Here is an 18,637-nt window from a genome sequence, read left to right on the forward strand (position 1 = left end):
CAATACGAAGGTGTGTAAAAAGGGGTTCTAACCCCTATCAAAGAAAAGAAAAGAAATGAAAATATATAAGCCGTTGCTCATTGCCTTGCGAAGGCCTGGTAGGTTCCTGGGGACGAGTCAGACCCGGGGCCGATACCTTGTCCTCCTAGGGGTGGCTTCTTGCTGGATAAATAATACCAAAACAAGGAAGGGTGGAGCGAAAATAAAAGTGAGCGTTAGAAAAGGATTAAGTGTCGCCTTGCGAGGGCTTGGTAGGTTCTTGGGTGCTGAGACAGGTCCTGAGATCGATGCCCTGTTCTCCTTGGGTCACTACGCTCAGCTCCCTCCTTTTTACATGCCCAAGTATGTTCATCTAATACAAACCCCAAAAGAAGACATGTACTGGAAGAAAGTACACTTTGATCAGGCTATAGGAGTCCTCGCCTTGTAGCAGCTCCTAGTTGTGTTGTCTTTAGTTGGTCAGTAGTTCAGACTACCACTTAGGGCAACCTCTTTGACAGTACTTTTTAGTTTGGCTGTGTTGGAGCAGCTGGTTAGTGACTTGCTTGGGATCTTCTATTAAATGATGCTAGGCCCACTCCTTGTGGATGTTATGCCTTGGTTCTGCCAGGGATAGGGGGAGCATTGTGCTGAGTTTTATGATGATAATTTTTTTGTATCAGTTTGATGCTTCTTTGGTTGTTTATGTGCAGATATGTTCGTGGATTCGACGGGCTGTGTCGCCCTATCGCGTGGTCGCCAATGAGAGCGGAATTTAGGTGACAGGAAGTGCTTAAAAATAGCTAAAAATTATGAATATCGAGGGAAAAATATTCACTGTCAAAGGCGGCGGCTCGATCTAGGACAATTTTAAGCGCCAAAGTGCTTTAAAGGCGCCCGAGCGACACTTGTTGATTTTTCATAATTTTTCAGACAGTCGTGCGGGTTGACACGATCTACTAGCCAATGTGGGATGCTAAGCCGGACGCCCAGGATTTTTCAGAGCTCGATTCCGAGTCCGGACGGGGAAATGGCCAAGAAACCGGTCAAGATGCGAAGAGGTGGACAAAATTTGGCCAAAATGGGCAAGTGACCTTTGGGAGCCCAAACTTTTAATGTGGCATGAAACTTTCATGCAAATGAAGAACATGAAATCGTGGAGAAGAGGGGGCGCCATCAGCGCCGATTTTTTCGCTTCAATCATGGAGATGCTTCTTCCTGGCTGTGAGCAACCCCCCCAATCGACATTGGGCATTGATCCCCCTCTGAACCCTGACTCTATCGCCGCCCTCCGCTCGCGCAATGATGCCCTCTTTGAAGATCTCTAATTTTAGTCTTTCTCTCTCCTCTCTCTCTCTCTTCTAAAGGCAAGTTCATGTGGGGAGAAGAAGGAAGAAGAAAGAATGATGGAGGCTTGTCCGGCATGGATCGGATTGCTCCACGGGCTGGAAATGGTGATTGGTGATTGTGATGGACATGAAGTGCTACTGATTTCCAAATCTATAGCCATGGACATGAAACCCGAAACACGCAAATAAGCGGTAATTTAAAATTTTCAAAGGAAATTTGAGCTTTTATGGCTTTTGTGTGATGAAATGTTGTTCATGTGGGATAATAATTGTTCATGTTGTTGTTTTCTATGAGTTCTTGCTGGTCATAATAAAAAAATCAGAAAAATATGCATTTTGTGGTTCAAAATAATATGCTAAAGCACGAAAAACATGAAAAAACAAGGAAAATGAGGGTTTTTGGCATAAAAAAGGGGGAAGTAAATAGGAACATCAACTAAACTTTCATTTTTCTGCAAGAAGGAACTAAGGGCCACAGCCCATAACCTGTTCTTAATTTTCAGCAATTAAATAATGCATAAAAAATAAGGGAAAATACAAGAAAATGGTGGAAAAACCCTAAAAAATAGGGGAAAAATACATTTTGGGTTCCGAAAAATAAGGATAAATAAGAGCAATGTTTGTGAATGTTTGTGGGGACTGAAGCATGAGGATTTGCCTCAGTTCGACCCCACCTTCTTGTTCTAGTGTGTTTTTTTCTGTTTTTTCCACATAAAATGATGGTGAAATACCCTATAAACCTATCCAACGATGCAATACTTAAACGGGGAAGGGTAGAGAAGTTGAAATATGTCTAAATGCCATGTGAAATGATGGGAAAGTTTCTGATTTCTATGCATAGCATTTAGGACGGATGATAATTAAGATCAAGAGGTTAGTAGCACGAGGATCACCTCGGTGCTAGGCCCATGCAACGAAGCACGAACGGTAGTTGGAAACCATTAAAAGAATGTTTTGCACTTGTGCACGATACTGTTTTGCTAAATGTTTGAGCACTAGACATCCACCAAAGGCATAGAGCATGAAAAGAATTTAAGAGTATCGGTGATCAGCTCCTGGACATGCATTGCAATTGTTTTTGGAACACGACCTACGTTGAGAGGCAGTGAGATACCCATGCTGTAGGCTAGTCGTGGGATCCTAAAGGGGAAATTAAGTAAGGACAATGGTACATTCTTGGACACGCTTATTGGGTACCTTGAGCGACGTTTGTGCGAAATGTCTAAATGTTGAGCGACACATCGAGGGGCCAATCCCCAAGGTGTAGGAGAGTCGCAGAGGGTTGACGGCATTCAGCCGTAGGAGGAACCCCATGTGTATGTGATTCGAGCCTTTTGGCTATGTGAAAGGGACTCCCTCTGAGGAGTAATATTGGGTTAGGATCAGTTGGACTACAACGTATTACAAACACAATGTTTAGGAAGGCAGAGATTTTGATAGACGCTCCTGGCCGCGAGGTCGAGGGGTTGTCTTGTGCATAGTGATGAGGCCCGGCTAGTGCATGAGCCAGTGCCAGCCCATTTTTAGGTCCATCACTTCTGCATGACCAGCAATCAATTATGCCAATTGAAGAATCTATTCTCACATGGAGTCTTCTACCGTGGGAGGAAGACATCAGTAGAGATGAGTTATTGACTTTGCACATATGGTAACTAGAAAGAAGGCTTGAAGATGTTCAAGCAGCTATTGAGAAGCTAAAAACAACAAGACTAAAGAACAAAAGAAGATTTGATAGGCAACATCAACTTCGGCCAAGAGCTATTCAAGAAAATGACTATGTGCTTGTCTATGAGAGCATCCTAGACAATCAATACAAAGCTTCTAGGAAGATGGTAAAGCATTGGTTTGGCCTGTATGTGGTAAAGGTCATTCATGACAATGCCATATATTCATTGGCTGAATTGGATGGGACAAGCATGAAGATACCCATAGTTGGAAAAAGAATCAAGCTCTTCAAATGAAGAGAAAGTTCAACATATGAGTTAGAAGAATTGGATATAATCCAAGAGCATGAAGACATAGAAGAAGAAGAAGGATTAGAAGATGAAGATGAAGACATGACAAACGAAGATCTCTCTTAATACTGCAAATCCAAAGAAGTGGCGCATACTGAAGGATGTGCAGATTTGGAGGGGGTGAATGTCATGGGAATGTTTGCCCATGGATGAAAAGTAACACTTTCTGTTGTTTTTCAACTACTCTAAAACTTTCTAGAGAGTTCATAAAATAAGTTATTCTTCCTACTTCAATTACTCTTATCCTTCACTTCTATTTCCATTCCAACATAATGTTCAATTCTTTGGTTGCAAGCTTATTTTCCATTATGCTTGAATAGGAAGACTACTCTCTTAAGCTTCTTATAACTCTCCAAAATGTATATGGTCAACCTAGTGTACACATGACATTGAGTAAGTGACTTGGCATGAATAATGAGACTTCAAAATCTTTGTGCATTAAGCTTGTGGTAGAGGCAGATCAACCCATTTTTTTTGCCTCAAATTTTGGGCAATTCATGGCACCATGCATGGAGAAGGGAGAGAGGAGTCCAAGCTACCACACAAAGGAGGAGGTCAAGCCATGCAACCACAAGCAATTTAAGAGGACTCTACTTGACATGCAAGTACCTCTCTTCCCATGCATTGACGAAAATGGAAGGCCACTCTTGGTTGTGAGAAACATGGTAAAAATGTATAAAGAGGAGGGCAGCATCCATTCAGAAGGGGGTTCATTTCTTGCTCTTGAAAGCTAACTGCAAGGTACCATTGTAGAAGCTCAAAGAGAGGAGTATCAAAAAGCCTTCTTGACTTAATTATGTGATGAAAGTAGACTGAAATAGGCAACCCAAACAAAGTATTGTGGACAAAAGCATATATCCTTCTCTTCTTTAAGATTCATGATTATTGGTCTTACTTGACATTGATATGATTGATGCAAGTTGACATTGCATAAGCATTATGGAAGGGGTATCAAGAGAGCATCTTGATTTCTCTATGTACATGCTTGGGGCTGAAATAGATAGCCAATAAAAGGGCAGACAAGGGTAACATCATTTCCTTCTTCTCTCCTGTTCCTACATGGTTATTGGAAGCTACCTATTTCTTGTTACATGCTCTTGAATATAGGGGCTACTTTGTACTTTATCAAAGAGTCTTCTCGGAAGGTTAATGCCATGTATATGGTCTGAAATAGGCATCCATCTCTATTGCTTCATACGGTGTGATAGACACTTGCATTTGGCTGATCTATGCACTCCATGAAAGGGGAATCTCATGCTATCATAAAAGGTGAATCCCGAAAGATATTTCAGCTGATTTGGGGCTCATATCTTTAGCCATAATCAGAGAATTAGCTACAGTAGTGTTCTTTTGATTCATTTCTTGCTCTATAGAAGACATCTTGACAAAATATGCAAGTATTATGTTCCCCTATGGCAGGGCAATGTTTGTAGATCATTGATAGAGGAGCTTTTTCTCTTTATTTCTTGATTGTAGTAACCTATCCTTATCAGGAACTCTATTTGAAGCTTTCTTGAAGCAAGTCTCTTTTGCTCTACAAGCTTGTATTTGACTCATAATCTTTTATCCCTATCAGTCTACATTAAATGTAATCATGCAAAGCTTTGGCATCATGTATGATTGATGGGATGTAGAGGTGTTTATGATATATGACAGCGTATTGTACTTGAATACATATCTTGTGATTGCTTTTACAATCAATATAACAAGCTTGATTTGAGTTAGATCTTATGAGGTAATACTCTTGTGTTCTTTGCTAAGAACATGCAGTTGGAAGCTCTATTAACATCTTTGAGAACTCAACTTTAAACCTTCAACCCTTATCTTATCTCTACCATCTCCGAAGTCTAAGCTCTTGAACCCTCATACATTCTTCTCTCTCAAACCCCTTTGGTTGACCGTGAAGTACCTCTTGAACCTTTAAACATTCACTGGTATCTACTTATCTCTTGAAGACACTTCTCCATCTATCTTGCCAAACCTCTGTGGTGACCTTCAAACCTATGTGCTCCGACATCGTAGAATCTATTGATTCAAATAGAGTATTACTAGATGGCATTTAGAAAAATCTTGATGCATATGAGTAATGTTACATTAATTACATCTTGGGTGTACCTTATCTTCCAAAATAAATTCCTTCTTCTTTCGCTAGTTGTTTTATGTTTTCCTTGGTTGAAAGCAATTCCAACACTCAATTTCTCTTGGATGCTAGAAGCTAAAAATAGCATCCAGGAGGCCAAGTCAGTAGAAAATGGCTCCAAGAACAAAGTTGTGTTTTTAGATCTTGAATCCAAGTTCATTTTGGCCCTCGATTTTAGCCGCAAACATAAAGTAGATGAACTATCTATTCGGCTAATTAAGATTAACAAATATTACAACTTAAAAAATTCAACGAAGGGAAGGGGGGGGGGGGGGGGGGCGCGGAGGGGGCATTGTTTTGGCACACTCCCTCAATCCCCATAAAATGGTATTTCACAAATGACAAAGATCAAAAGAGCATTTTTGGCCATGGATTCCTCAAATTGTTTGATTAAATATTGCCACAAAAATTGTTGAGAATGATGTATTCTATCAAAACTTTAGTTTTTAGTCTCTCTCATGCTATAATTATTGTTCATATGGGCTAAAAGGATGAGGGGGAATGGGTGCTGAAACATATTACAATGTAAGAAATGGAGCAAAGAAACACAAAGGTAGTTATTAGCAACTTTGTGGAACATTAGTGGGCTATTGAAGCAACTATGAAATCATAAAAAACAAAGCATTTCTAAGAATATTTTATAGCAATTTGAAATTCACAGGAAATTTGATTCTATTTCTATTTTCATCATGGAATTGGGGTGCATATGGGGTGAAATTTGATATTGAAGTAATATGTATTTTGTTGAAGTGCTATAATTTCAAAATTTCAAAATGTTTGGTTATTGTAATGTAAAATTTAATTATTCAATTCATGCAAAACTCCTAAAATTAAGAAATATGATGATGGTTGATAAAATTTATTAAAGTAATGATGCATATAAGGCAAAATAATGCATCCTAGTTACCATAACTATGTTTGGGAACTTGTAGGGTTATTAGTAATTATGATAATAATTATAATTATAAAATATAACCAAAAATTAAGAAAAATATAAAAAAATGATTTTTGAGGCCATAAAATAGAGAAAATTAAGAAAACATCTATGAATGTGTAGTGAATAGTAGGGCTTGGGTGTTAGCCTCAGAGTCTTAGTCTTAGTGTACACTTGCTTTTGTGTTAAAGTGGCTAGGTAAGGGTAGCCTCTATGTAAAATGACATATAAAATATAAAAATGAATATATATAAGGCAGAAATATGAAATGGATATTGATATCTTACATCTTTTCAATGAAAAACTAAATGTTTGTGTATCGCAATAAGGCATTTAGGAATTTAGCGAATATCTAAAGGAGTGGAGGCATGGGTTAGCATGGTTCCATCATTTCAACACCGCATTATGCTAGAATAAATCATGAAAAGAATGGTTTCACATATCACGTGGTTGTTTTATTAGTTAGAATTGTTTGAGCACCATGTGGCAGGACACCTTGCATATGCATATAAGCATGATATCATAATAAATCTATTGGATGAATAACAATTGTTTGCAAACTCATTAACCTACATGGAGTTGAAGATGATCCCTAGCTATAGGTTACATTGTTAATCCTTGGACAAAAGATTATGTTAGATTATAAACAATCTCCTTGAACAATAAATATCAAGAATATAGGAGTATTGTATGATATTCTATATGATTCAAATAGTGCATCTTGGGGCCAATGCCTGGGGTGTACGAGAGCCATAGGGGCTACATCTTTTGGTTTGGGGGGGTGCCCTTTATGTGTATGATTCGAGTGAGATAGTGACCTACCTGTGGAAAACTCCTTTGCTTGGAGTTAAGAGGAGTAATTAGTTGGACTATAATAAAAAATTATATATACAAATACGATAGTTAGAAGAAAATTTTATAGTATCCAGACACTCCTAGCCGCAAGGGTGTGTGGCATCTTTTGGTGTGTTTAGGAGCCATTGGTTAGAGCTATTAGAGCTAGTACTAGGCCTATTTTAGGTTCCAACACATGGTATGTTTACCGAAAGTTGCTAATAAGTGGTAATTTCAAAACCTTGGCTATAAGGGACCTATTTTTTAAGTTTCTACTTGTGAGCTACCTTGAAGCTATGGATTTTAAATTGGAACTAATTAAAGCCTTTGTCATTAGCATGAAAATTAGTTTGAAGAATCCCCATAACCCAACAGATAATCTTTCAATCCTAAATGGTTTAGTGGGATTTTTGGATAGTCATGTGGTTAATTATTTCATCATTTGCCCCGTAAGTGATACCATGCTTGAGCTTAGGAAACTATGGAAAGGTACTCATGTAGCTGCCTATGAGATTAATAGCCCATGGGACTTAATGAAAAGAGAAAGTAAAAGTAATGTTAAGATGGCACAGCCATCTATGACCATTAATGATGATAATTTCATAGAAGAAAAGTTTATGACGACAATGGTCAATATGCACATGACTCCTTCTCCCTCTTTCTCTCTTTCTCTCCCTCTCCCTCTCAAATGCAAGATGCAGTTCGATCTCCCTTTTGCTCCCTCTTTCGTTCATTTTCGCGCAAAATGATACGCTCGAGTTTCGGACCGCTTTTTTTCGCCTGGGTATTGTCACTTTTTCTGTCGCAAATGCATTGTCGATGCCAATTTTAGGTCCGTTTATTTGTGTAGTACCCCTCGCTTCTCTCCATGCTATCATCATCAAGGGGTGGAATATTCACTTATGCACGATGTACTAGAAATTTTGGAGCTAAGGAAATAAGAGCTATATTGTATCATGGTGCGTGATGCACCTGATGATTTTATAGATTTTGATATATAAGATATGCTAGCATGTGATGATGAGGTGGCTCGATATGATGGCTTGATTCTATTTCTATTTCCATCATGGAATTGGGGTGCATATGGGGTGAAATTTGATATTGAAGTAATATGTATTTTGTTGAAGTGCTATAATTTCAAAATTTCAAAATGTTTGGTTATTGTAATGAAAAAATTTAATTATTCAAGTCATGTAAAACTCGTAAAATTAAGAAATATGATGATGGTTCATAAAATTGATTCAAGTAATGATGCATATAGGGCAAAATAATGCATCCTAGTTACCATTTTTATGTTTGGAAAATTGTAGGACTATTATAATTATGATAATAATAATTATTATTATAAAATAGAACCAAAAATTAAGAAAAATAAAAAAAATTATTTTTGAGGCTAGAAAATAGAGAAAATTAAGAAAACATTTATGAATGTGTAGTGAATAGTAGGGCTTGGGTGTAGAGTCTTAGTCTTAATGTACACTTGCTTTTGTGTTAAAGTGTCTAGGTAAGGGTAGCCTCTATGTGAAATGACATATAATATATAAAAATGAATATATATAAGGCAAAAATATGAAATGGGTATTGAAATCTTCCATCTTTTCAATGAAAAACTAAATGTTTGTGTATCGCAATAAGGCATTTAGGGTTTTAGCAAATATCTAAAGGGGTGGAGGCATGGGTTACCGTGGTTCCATCATTTCAACACCGCATTATGCTAGAATAAATCATGAAAAGAATGGTTTCACATATCACATGGTTGTTTTATTAGTTAGAATTGTTTGAGCGCCATGTGGCAGGACACCTTGCATATGCATATAAGCATGATATCATAATAAATCTATTGGATGAATAACAATTGTTTGCAAACGCATTGACCTACATGGAGTGGAAGATGATCCCTAGCTATAGGTTACATTGTTTATCCTTGGACAAAAGATTATGTTAGATTATAAACAATCTCCTTGAACAATAAATATCAAGATAGAAGTATTGTATGATATTCTATATGTTTCAAATAGTGCATCTTGGGGCCAATCCCTGGGGTGTACGAGAGCCATAGGGGCTACATATTTTGGCTAGAGGGGTGCCCTTTATGTATATGATTCGAGTGAGATAGTGACCTACATGTGGAAAACACCTTTGCTTGGAGTTAAGAGGAGTAATTAGTTCGACTATAATAAAAACTTATATATACAAATATAATGGTTAGAAGAAATTTTTATAGTACCTAGACACTCCTAGCTGCAAGGGTGTGTGGGATTATCTGGTGTGTTTAGGAGCCATTGGCTAGAGCTATTAGAGCTAGTACTAGGCCTATTTTAGGTCCCAACACGTGATATGTTTACCGAAAGTTGCCAATAAGTGGCAATTTCAAAACCTTGGCTATAAGGGACCTATTTTTTTTAGTTTCTACTTGTGAGCTACATTTAAGCTATGGATTTTAAATTGGAAATAATTAAAGACTTTGTCATTAGCATGAAAATTAGTTTGAAGAATCTCCATAACCCAAAAGATAATCTTTCAATCCTAAATGGTTTAGTGGGATATTTGGATAGTCATGTGGTTAATTATTTCATCATTTGCCCCGTAAGTAATACCATGCTTGAGCTTAGGCCACTATGGAAAGGTACTCATGTAGCTGCCTATGAGATTAATAGCCCATGAGACTTAATGAAAAGAGAAAGTAAAAGTAATGTTAAGATGGCACAACCATCTACGACCACTAATGATGATAATTTCATAGAAAAAAAGTTTATGATGACAATGGTCAATATGCACATGACTCCTTCTCCCTCTCCCTCTCAAACGCAAGATGCAGTTCGCTCTCCCTTTCTCTCCCTCTTTCATTTGTTCGCGCAAAATGACGCGCTCAAGTTTCAGCCCGCTTTTTTTCTCCTGGATATTATCGCTATTTGTGTTGCAAATGCATTTCGATGCCAATAGCGATGCCGCTAATTTGTGTAGTGCCCCTCGGTTCTCTCCATGCTATCATCACAAGGGGATGTAATATGTACTTATTCAGGACGTACTAGAAATTTTGGAGCTAAGGAAATAAGAGCTATATTGTATCATGGTGCGTGATGCACCTGATGATTTTATAGATTTTGATATACAAGATGTGCTAGCATATGATGATGAGGTGGCTCGATTCTATTTCTATTTTCATCATGGAATTGGGGTGCATATGGGGTGAAATTTGATATTGAAGTAATATGTATTTTGTTGAAGTGCTGTAATTTCAAAATTTCAAAATGTTTGGTTATTGTAATGTAAAATTTAATTATTCAAGTCATGCAAAACTCCTAAAATTAAGAAATATAATGATGGTTGATAAAATTGATTAAAGTAATGATGCATATAGGAAAAAATAATTCATCCTAGTTACCATAACTATATTTGGAAAATTGTAGGACTATTAGTAATTATGATAATAATAATTATTATAAAATATATCCAAAATTAAGAAAAATAGAAAAAAATGATTTTTGAGGCTAAAAAGTAGAGAAAATTAAGAAAACATTTATGAATGTGTAGTGAATAGTAGGGCTTGGGTGTTAGCCTCAGAGTCTTAGTCTTAGTGTACACCTGCTTTTTTGTAAAAGTGGCTAGATAAGGGTAGCCTCTATGTAAAATGACATATAAAATATAAAAATGAATATATATAAGGCAGAAATATGAAATGGATATTGAAATCTTACATCTTTTCATTAAAAAAATAAATGTTTATGTATCGCAATAAGGCATTTAGGGTTTTAGCGAATATCTAAAGGAGTGGAGGCATGGGTTAGCGTGGTTCCATCATTTCAACACTGCATTATGCTAGAATAAATCATGAAAAGAATGGTTTCACATATCACGTGGTTGTTTTATTAGTTAGAATCGTTTGAGCGCCATGTGGCAGGACACCTTGCATATGCATATAAGCATGATATCAAAATAAATCTATTGGATGAATAACAATTGTTTGCAAACTCATTGACCTACATGGAGTGGAAGATGATCCCTAGCTATAGGTTACATTGTTTATTCTTGGACAAAAGATTATGTTAGATTATAAATAATCTCCTTGAACAATAAATATCAAGATAGGAGTATTGTATGATATTCTATATGTTTCAAATAGTGCATCTTGGGACCAATCCTTGGGGTGTACGAGAGCCATAGGGGCTACATCTTTTGGCTAAGGGGTGCCCTTTATGTATATGATTCAAGTGAGATAGTGATCTACATGTGGAAAACTCCTTTGCTTGGAGTTAATAGGAGTAATTAGTTGGACTATATTAAAAATTATATATACAAATACAATGATTAGAAGAAAGTTTTATAGTACCCAGACACTCCTAGCTGCAAGGGTGTGTGGGATCATTTGGTATGTTTAGGAGCCGTTGGCTAGAGCTATTAGAGCTAGTACTAGGCATATTTTAGGTCCAACACGTGGTATGTTTACCGAAAGTTACTAATAAGTGGTAATTTCAAAACCTTGGCTATAAGGGACCTATTTTTTTTAGTTTCTACTTGTGAGCTACCTTGAAGCTATGGATTTTAAATTGGAAATAATTAAAGCCTTTGTCATTAGATGAAAATTAGTTTGAAGAATCCCCATAATCCAAAAGATAATCTTTCAATCCTAAATGGTTTAGTGGGATCTTTGGATAGCCATGTGATTAATTAATTCATCATTTGCCCCATAAGTGATACCATGCTTGAGCTTAGGCCACTATGGAAAGGTACTCATGTAGGTGCCTATGAGATTAATAGCCCGCTTAATGAAAAGAGAAAGTAAAAGTAATGTTAAGATGGTACAGCCATCTATGACCACTAATGATGATATTCATAGAAGAAAAGTTTATGATGACAATGGTCAATATGCACATGACTCTTTCTCTCTTTCTCTCTTTCTCTCTTTCTCTCTTTCTCTCCCTCTCCCTCTCAAACGCAAGATGCAGCTTACTCTCCCTTTCGCTCCCTCTTTCATTCGTTTGTGCAAAATGACGCGCTCGAGTTTTGGCCCGCTTTTTTTCGCCTGGGTACTCTCGTTATTTGTGTCGCAAATGCATTTTTGATGCCAATAGCGATGCCACTAATTTGTGTAGTGCCCCTCTTTTCTCTCCATGCTATCGTCATTAAGGGGGTGGAATATTTACTTATGCAGGATGTACTAGAAATTTTGGAGCTAAGGAAAGAAGCGCTATATTGTATCATGGTGCATGATGCACCTCAAAATTTTATAGATTTTGATATACAAGATGCACTAGCACATGATGATGAGGTGGCTCGATATGATGGCACGAGTGTTGATGACATCTCTACCATTGTGAGCATCCAAGAGTAGATTGAGAATGCGGTGCCACACTATGAGACCTTAGATGAGGAGTTTGAGCAGTTGCAAGAAAACATTTTGGACCTTGACCCGACTACGAATTAGCTTCCCAAGAGAGAGAAGAGGGTGGCCCAATTGCAGGAGCAGACCTAGATGTTCCATTATAGCAACAGATAGATGATGTAGAGAAGGTAATGTTATAGGATTAGTATTATCAGATTTGTGTTAAAATTTACTAGTAGGGCCTCTAGGGCATCATGAGTATGCACATCAAATTTTGTCAAGCTTGGGCCCCAGAGCTGCCCTGGCCGGAGGCTCGCATCTAGGGGCCTAAATCTGGCCCCCAGATGCGAGCTTGAATCTGGCCTCTAGATGCGATCCTCTCGTCAGGGCAGCTCTGGGGGCCCAATCCTGGAAAAATTTGATGTGCATACTCCTGATGTCCTAAAGGCCTTACTGGTAAATTTTGACACAAATGCGATGTATATATCTATACCACACTCCATGAATAGTGAGTTTAACAAAATGAGTAGTTTGACACACTGAACTTGTGTGATGCACAACATTGTCTATATAGATGAATTTTCATCTAGACAAGGTGGTCAATCTGGTAGCCAAGGAAGGGTGCAAGACTGGGCATTGAAGGAGTATATCGACCAGCTCTTGTGGGTGATATTTTTGTATTCCATAAGACATGCTCTTTAGTTTTTTTTAAAGAACTTCTTGAAGTTGAGGATACTAATAAAGGTTGGGCCCTTTAAGACCATCCCAACAAACTCTATCTTGGAGAAAATAGTGTTGCTCGACATTCAAGGCTCCCCTACTTATTCTCTAGTACTAGGTTTGGGCCGCTTTTTTCCATGGTGGCCCATGGCATGGTTGCTGGTGTGGAAGACCCCAACATCATTAGGCTACTAGAGAAAAATGTGTTTCTGCCTATGATAAATAATAGCTCTGACCATGGGAAGTCTAGCTCAAAGAAACCTAGGAGAGAGTAGATGTACTTAGTGCCAAATGATATCTCATCAGCAATGTAATGTAATTTGTAATTTTCTCTTGAAGTAATGAAAACCAATATTTGTTGGACTTGTGTGCAATGTAGTTTGTCATACGCGTCGTTTACTATTGTTTTTTACTTGAATATTATATTTATTTATCAAATTTATATGCAATAGGATTCATACCCTAAATTTAATACATAGTGCTTTATTGAGTTCGTGCGCAACATGTATTTGTTCGAACACATGTAACGATAACTCAAAGACATAAATAAAATAAATAACAAATGAATAAAAAAAAATAAGACGTGCCAAAAAATTTGTATTTATATTCATAATATTTTACATAGGTATGCCATCCATAATCTCACACACTAGCTTCGAAAATGAAGCCTTTGGTATCAGGAGGTGCGTGGTCTTCTAGTAATGGTGGATCTCATGAAGAACCATTGTGACTGGCTTCCATTGATGCTTGCAATGCTAGTGTGGTGGTGGTAGTGCAGCTGGGGGATGTGGCCTCTACAAAGGATTTCTAGGGGGTGTCTCCGGGCTGCTTGCTTGGTGCATGCCATGTCTTCTCGGAGAGAAAACCCAAAACTCAAAAGTGAAATGTGTAAAATGAGGTGAAACTTTATAGCAAAACTTTCCAAAAACCCTTAAACTTGAATTAATGTATCCAGGCTTTGAAAAAAATGACCAGTGATCCATGAGGTTTTTATGATGCATACATGTGGGTGAAGTTTCACTAGATTTTGATTTATTAAATTGACGGTTCAATCATTTTTTAAAAATTCATTAATCGGATTATACTTCACTGATAACAGAAAAACTCGCAACCGCACTGCATGTGCGCAACTACATATTAAATATGTTGTCAACCAAACTACATGAAATATTGGAAACTTAGAAATTTACAAAAAATAAGTTATATGTCAAATGGAATATCAGATATTGGATATAATGTTGCCAAATCACTAAATAGAGTAAAGAAATAGTGCATCATCCCATGTAGAATTGATCAATGATGTGTGCATGATTGCGCATTGAATTTATCCTTAACAAGACTACTTTCAAATTTAAAAACTTTGAAATATGCACAATACAAATCATTGGCAAAATAGAATATCAAATATCAGATTTGGCATTACGAAACTATGAAATACACAGTAGATAGTGCATTGGACCAAGTACAACTAGAGCTAGGCAAAATTTAGCTCCATTTTATAGACCACTGATATCAAATACTTGAAGGTCTACTAGAAAGATAAACCAAAACTAAGCTCCTTACAATCTACAACCAAACTTGAGCTAAAAACATAGATCCAATTACAAGGTAGCTTCTCAAAGCATATTGTTGGCATTAAGATTAAATTCATCCTTGTTGTTGTGTTTCCTACGAATAAGAACTGTATCTATGGGCTTAATAGTGATATGTCAGGCATGAATGGCTAAAACTTGAGAATCACCCATTAGATCAATCAAGTAACTTTGAGCTACTTCTTGGAGAGCAAGCAAGCATTGACCATCGCCCCACATTCATTTTCTGGTTCCTTGAAAAGAACTTGTGATGATGCCCTGACTGCAGATCTTGTAGTATTTCTCACACCAACCTAGAGAATGGTGCCTTAGGAATAATCAAGTTGGCACTCTTCTAGAATTTCCTTATCTCATGTAGCGCTGTCGTAGAGTTCAAGCAAGAGCTGCAGAACACGGGGTTCAAGAAATAGCAAGGAAAGAGGCTAACAAGAAGAACTCAAATTTTTGATGCCAAAGTACTCTATATTGTTTGTCAAGTAAAATACATGAAGTCCATGTTCTGGAAAAAGTTGTAGTATCTCATAACCTGCTTTGCATTCAGGTGTTCGAGATCAGTTTTGCCATTGGCACATAGACTTGTTAAAATCTGTTGGGTTAAACAATTTTCAGAAATCCATACAATGTCAAAACAATGGAGTTCTGTGGTGGGCAGCACTGCTCACAGTGCTAGTAGAACTGGCCTGCTTAAGATACTGATGCTATTTCTAATCCTGATCATTTGATACTTGAGCTTTGCTTGGCAACAAAAGAGGAGCCATCACTGCAGGAGCCACCATCACAATAGCAGCTATTCTTTCAGGTGCTTTTAATTATGCATCAAGTGCCACAAGGTAGCTTGCAGAATGGCCAATTGTATAACCTCTTTTGAAGTTTGAACATCCGTAAAGAGAGTCACTTGCACTTTCAGGGGCTTGCATAAAGCTTCATGTAATTATGCCGATCAATCTCTGTGAGAAGTGGATGTTTATTCACCTCAACAAACCAGAGAATGCTATATTTGTCAAACTGGCTATCATAAGGTACATATGTTTCAGGTTTACTCTTCAATATGCACACAAAAGGTTCCACTTTCGGCACTCTTCCAATCAATACCTTTATGACTTATGTATCCTTTACCTGAACAAACTCTGTCTCTAACTCCTCCTTGGATGCACTAATGAATGCCTCATAGTGTGGTTCCGTAAAATCTTCAAAATATCCAACCACAGTCGTTCCAGTTTTGTGCAAAACCTCTTCAATTTCAATGGTTGATGAAACTGTCTGAGCAGGTAAGTCTGTCCGTTTCTTAACCCAAACAGCAATCACATTCCTTGTGAAGCCACCGGTATATTGCTGCTGGTGCCATTGACAAAGAAGTAGAGGCTAGGGAAACCCTTGATGCCGTAGGCAGCAGCTGCATGCGTCTGCTGCTTTATGTTGACTCCTTCTCTCGCTTCGAGCTTCAATTGAACTTTGTTATCCTCCTCATCTCCTCTCCGTTGCTGTTAGGACTAATAGTTCTTCTTAATAGACGCAATAGAAACTCTGTCGAAGGTGTCGCAGCACTTCAAATGTCCATATGGAATGGTGTCATATTATGTTTGCCTCCGGATAACATATGATCACTGGCCGTGGAAGAGACATGTGTTGCAGCAATCCACTTCTATGTCACACTTATCAATGTTGCCGTTTGAAACTACATGACATCTGTATACATGCTAGTTAGCCAGGAAGCAGAAGTCAAACACGAAAACTATGGCATTAGCTGGTGGCATCCATGAAAGATGGAGTATTGGTCCTTTTCCCCCAAAGGTTCAATTTCCCCTAAATAGCTCGAGAGAGAAAGACCTCCCTATTTAGTTCACCCACATCAACCATGGCTAGCGTAGAACAAGAAGAGGAAGATAAAAGCCAATCATGATGTTCTCCCTGACAAGTTGTTTATAATCCTCTATTCTATCTTAGCTCTATGCTCCCTTTTCTCCAATCTGAAGCTCATTCATCTATTGCACACAGAGCCTTTGATTCCCCTCTCCTTCTCCTTCGCGTCAGAGTTTTTTTCGATCCCTCTGATTTCCCCCCCTTTCATATTGCTTTGAGGAGGAAGGCCAGTAGAAGATTCAGTCGCTTCTTCTTCTTATAATTGATTTTGAAGTCCACAAATTTTGTCGATGTTGAATGATTTCGATAAGCTGCCAAAGCTACCCTAGAATTGGTGGTTTGGTTGCCCTGCACCATCTTGAATGGAAGCCTGCCATTGATAGCGCCTTCAAAATCCCCCCCCTAAATTCATAGCAATGCGCCCCTTTTGAATTTTGAGTGCCCCCATCTCAATTTAGCATTAATAAAGATATTTTGAGGATGCAAACCTTTTTATCTTTCTCTCCAATTTTTGAAACGGAAAGCCTTCTCACAAAACAATAGGCTCTATAGGCTTTTCTTTTAGATCCATCCGGTCGGGCACCTTTAATTCGATAATCTAAAGATTCTCTGTGGGTGTCAATACCATCACAAATCCAAATTTATAAAAAACTTTCTAAGAGTCTTCTTATAGACATCCATGAGTCCATTGAATTGAGGTTCCCCTCCTTTCTTTGCAGTCTTGACTTCATTGGCATGGCAAATTCTAGCATATTCAGGAGGGAAGAATCAATCTTTATTCCTCCATTCAAAAAGTGTTCGGCAAAGGCATATGAACCCTTCTCCTCTATGGTAGATAGTAAACTGCTTTATCCCGCATGTTACGTTGACCTTGTTCACATGCAACCTTTATCTTCATAGCTCAAATGTCAGCTTCTACTCTGCCTCCTTTGATTCCACAATTTCCTGCACTTTTCTTGGAGATCATCATTGAAATTAACAGCTTGATAATAGCCTTTGGCATCAGTTTTTCATATTTTTTCGACACACACACAACATGCATACAAACAGAAACACACACAAACACACACACACACACTAGTGGAATATATACATTGGATGCAGGTACTAAAAAGGACGAATTATCTTAATGCATCAATCACACGCAATGAAATACACGTGAAAAGATATCACAAATGCACAACAAAAATGGAGGTGTTTACGGCTCGGATGCGCAGCAGCACGATAGCGCAATTATACCTGGTCTCCATCTTCACTTCTTATGTGTTGGAGGACGTGTATTACCAGCTGGAGTAGTAGTGGGAGGTGGAGCAACTGGAGCATGTGAACCACCATTTCTGGACAATTGCAAACCATCATTATTGACCACACTAGGGCCACCATTGTTGGACAAAATAGCACCACCATTATTAGCTACAGTAGGGCCACCGTTGTCAACCACCAAGGGACCTTTGTCACTCACAGTATGCTCACTATATTTGGAAGAGTGCTGAGCTCTTGCTCTTGCAGGCATCTTCTTGATAGGAAGCTTGGAGTGTGCCATGGTTGTGATAATGAAGGATAGAAAGTTGGATGGTAGAGTGAAGAGGAATGGGAAAAAATGAAATGAGAGACTTGACTTAAGTACGGAACTTTTAAACTTATTGTGGTGGTGTAAATGAACTTTAAAATTAAAAAACATAGTTCGAAATTGACTTTGAAAAACATAGTGACAAACCTTCGAAATTTTAAACAAAATTTGCAAGACATATCATGTTAAAGATAAGAGTATTGATCTGTCATATCCTGGGTACCTATGCTCTCTCGTGGGCTCTAAATGCATCAAAAGTATTATCTTTATCTAGGTCTCCATTTCTTGCCATCTCTCTCTTGGGTTGCCAACCATTCTGCA

At 37.9% G+C, this 18,637-nt stretch overlaps 1 pseudogene; it reads right to left on the minus strand.

The window, feature by feature from the left end:
- Positions 1-16,509, minus strand: part of LOC148033412 (14-3-3 protein 7-like) — a 47,130-nt pseudogene extending 30,621 nt beyond the window's left edge.
- Between the last annotated feature and the right edge of the window lie 2,128 nt (positions 16,510-18,637).

This window comes from Lygodium microphyllum, chromosome 7 (assembly GCF_053477565.2).
Source record: "Lygodium microphyllum isolate KBCC chromosome 7, Lygodium_microphyllum_v1.1.10, whole genome shotgun sequence".
Classification (NCBI taxonomy): Eukaryota; Viridiplantae; Streptophyta; class Polypodiopsida; order Schizaeales; family Lygodiaceae; genus Lygodium; species Lygodium microphyllum.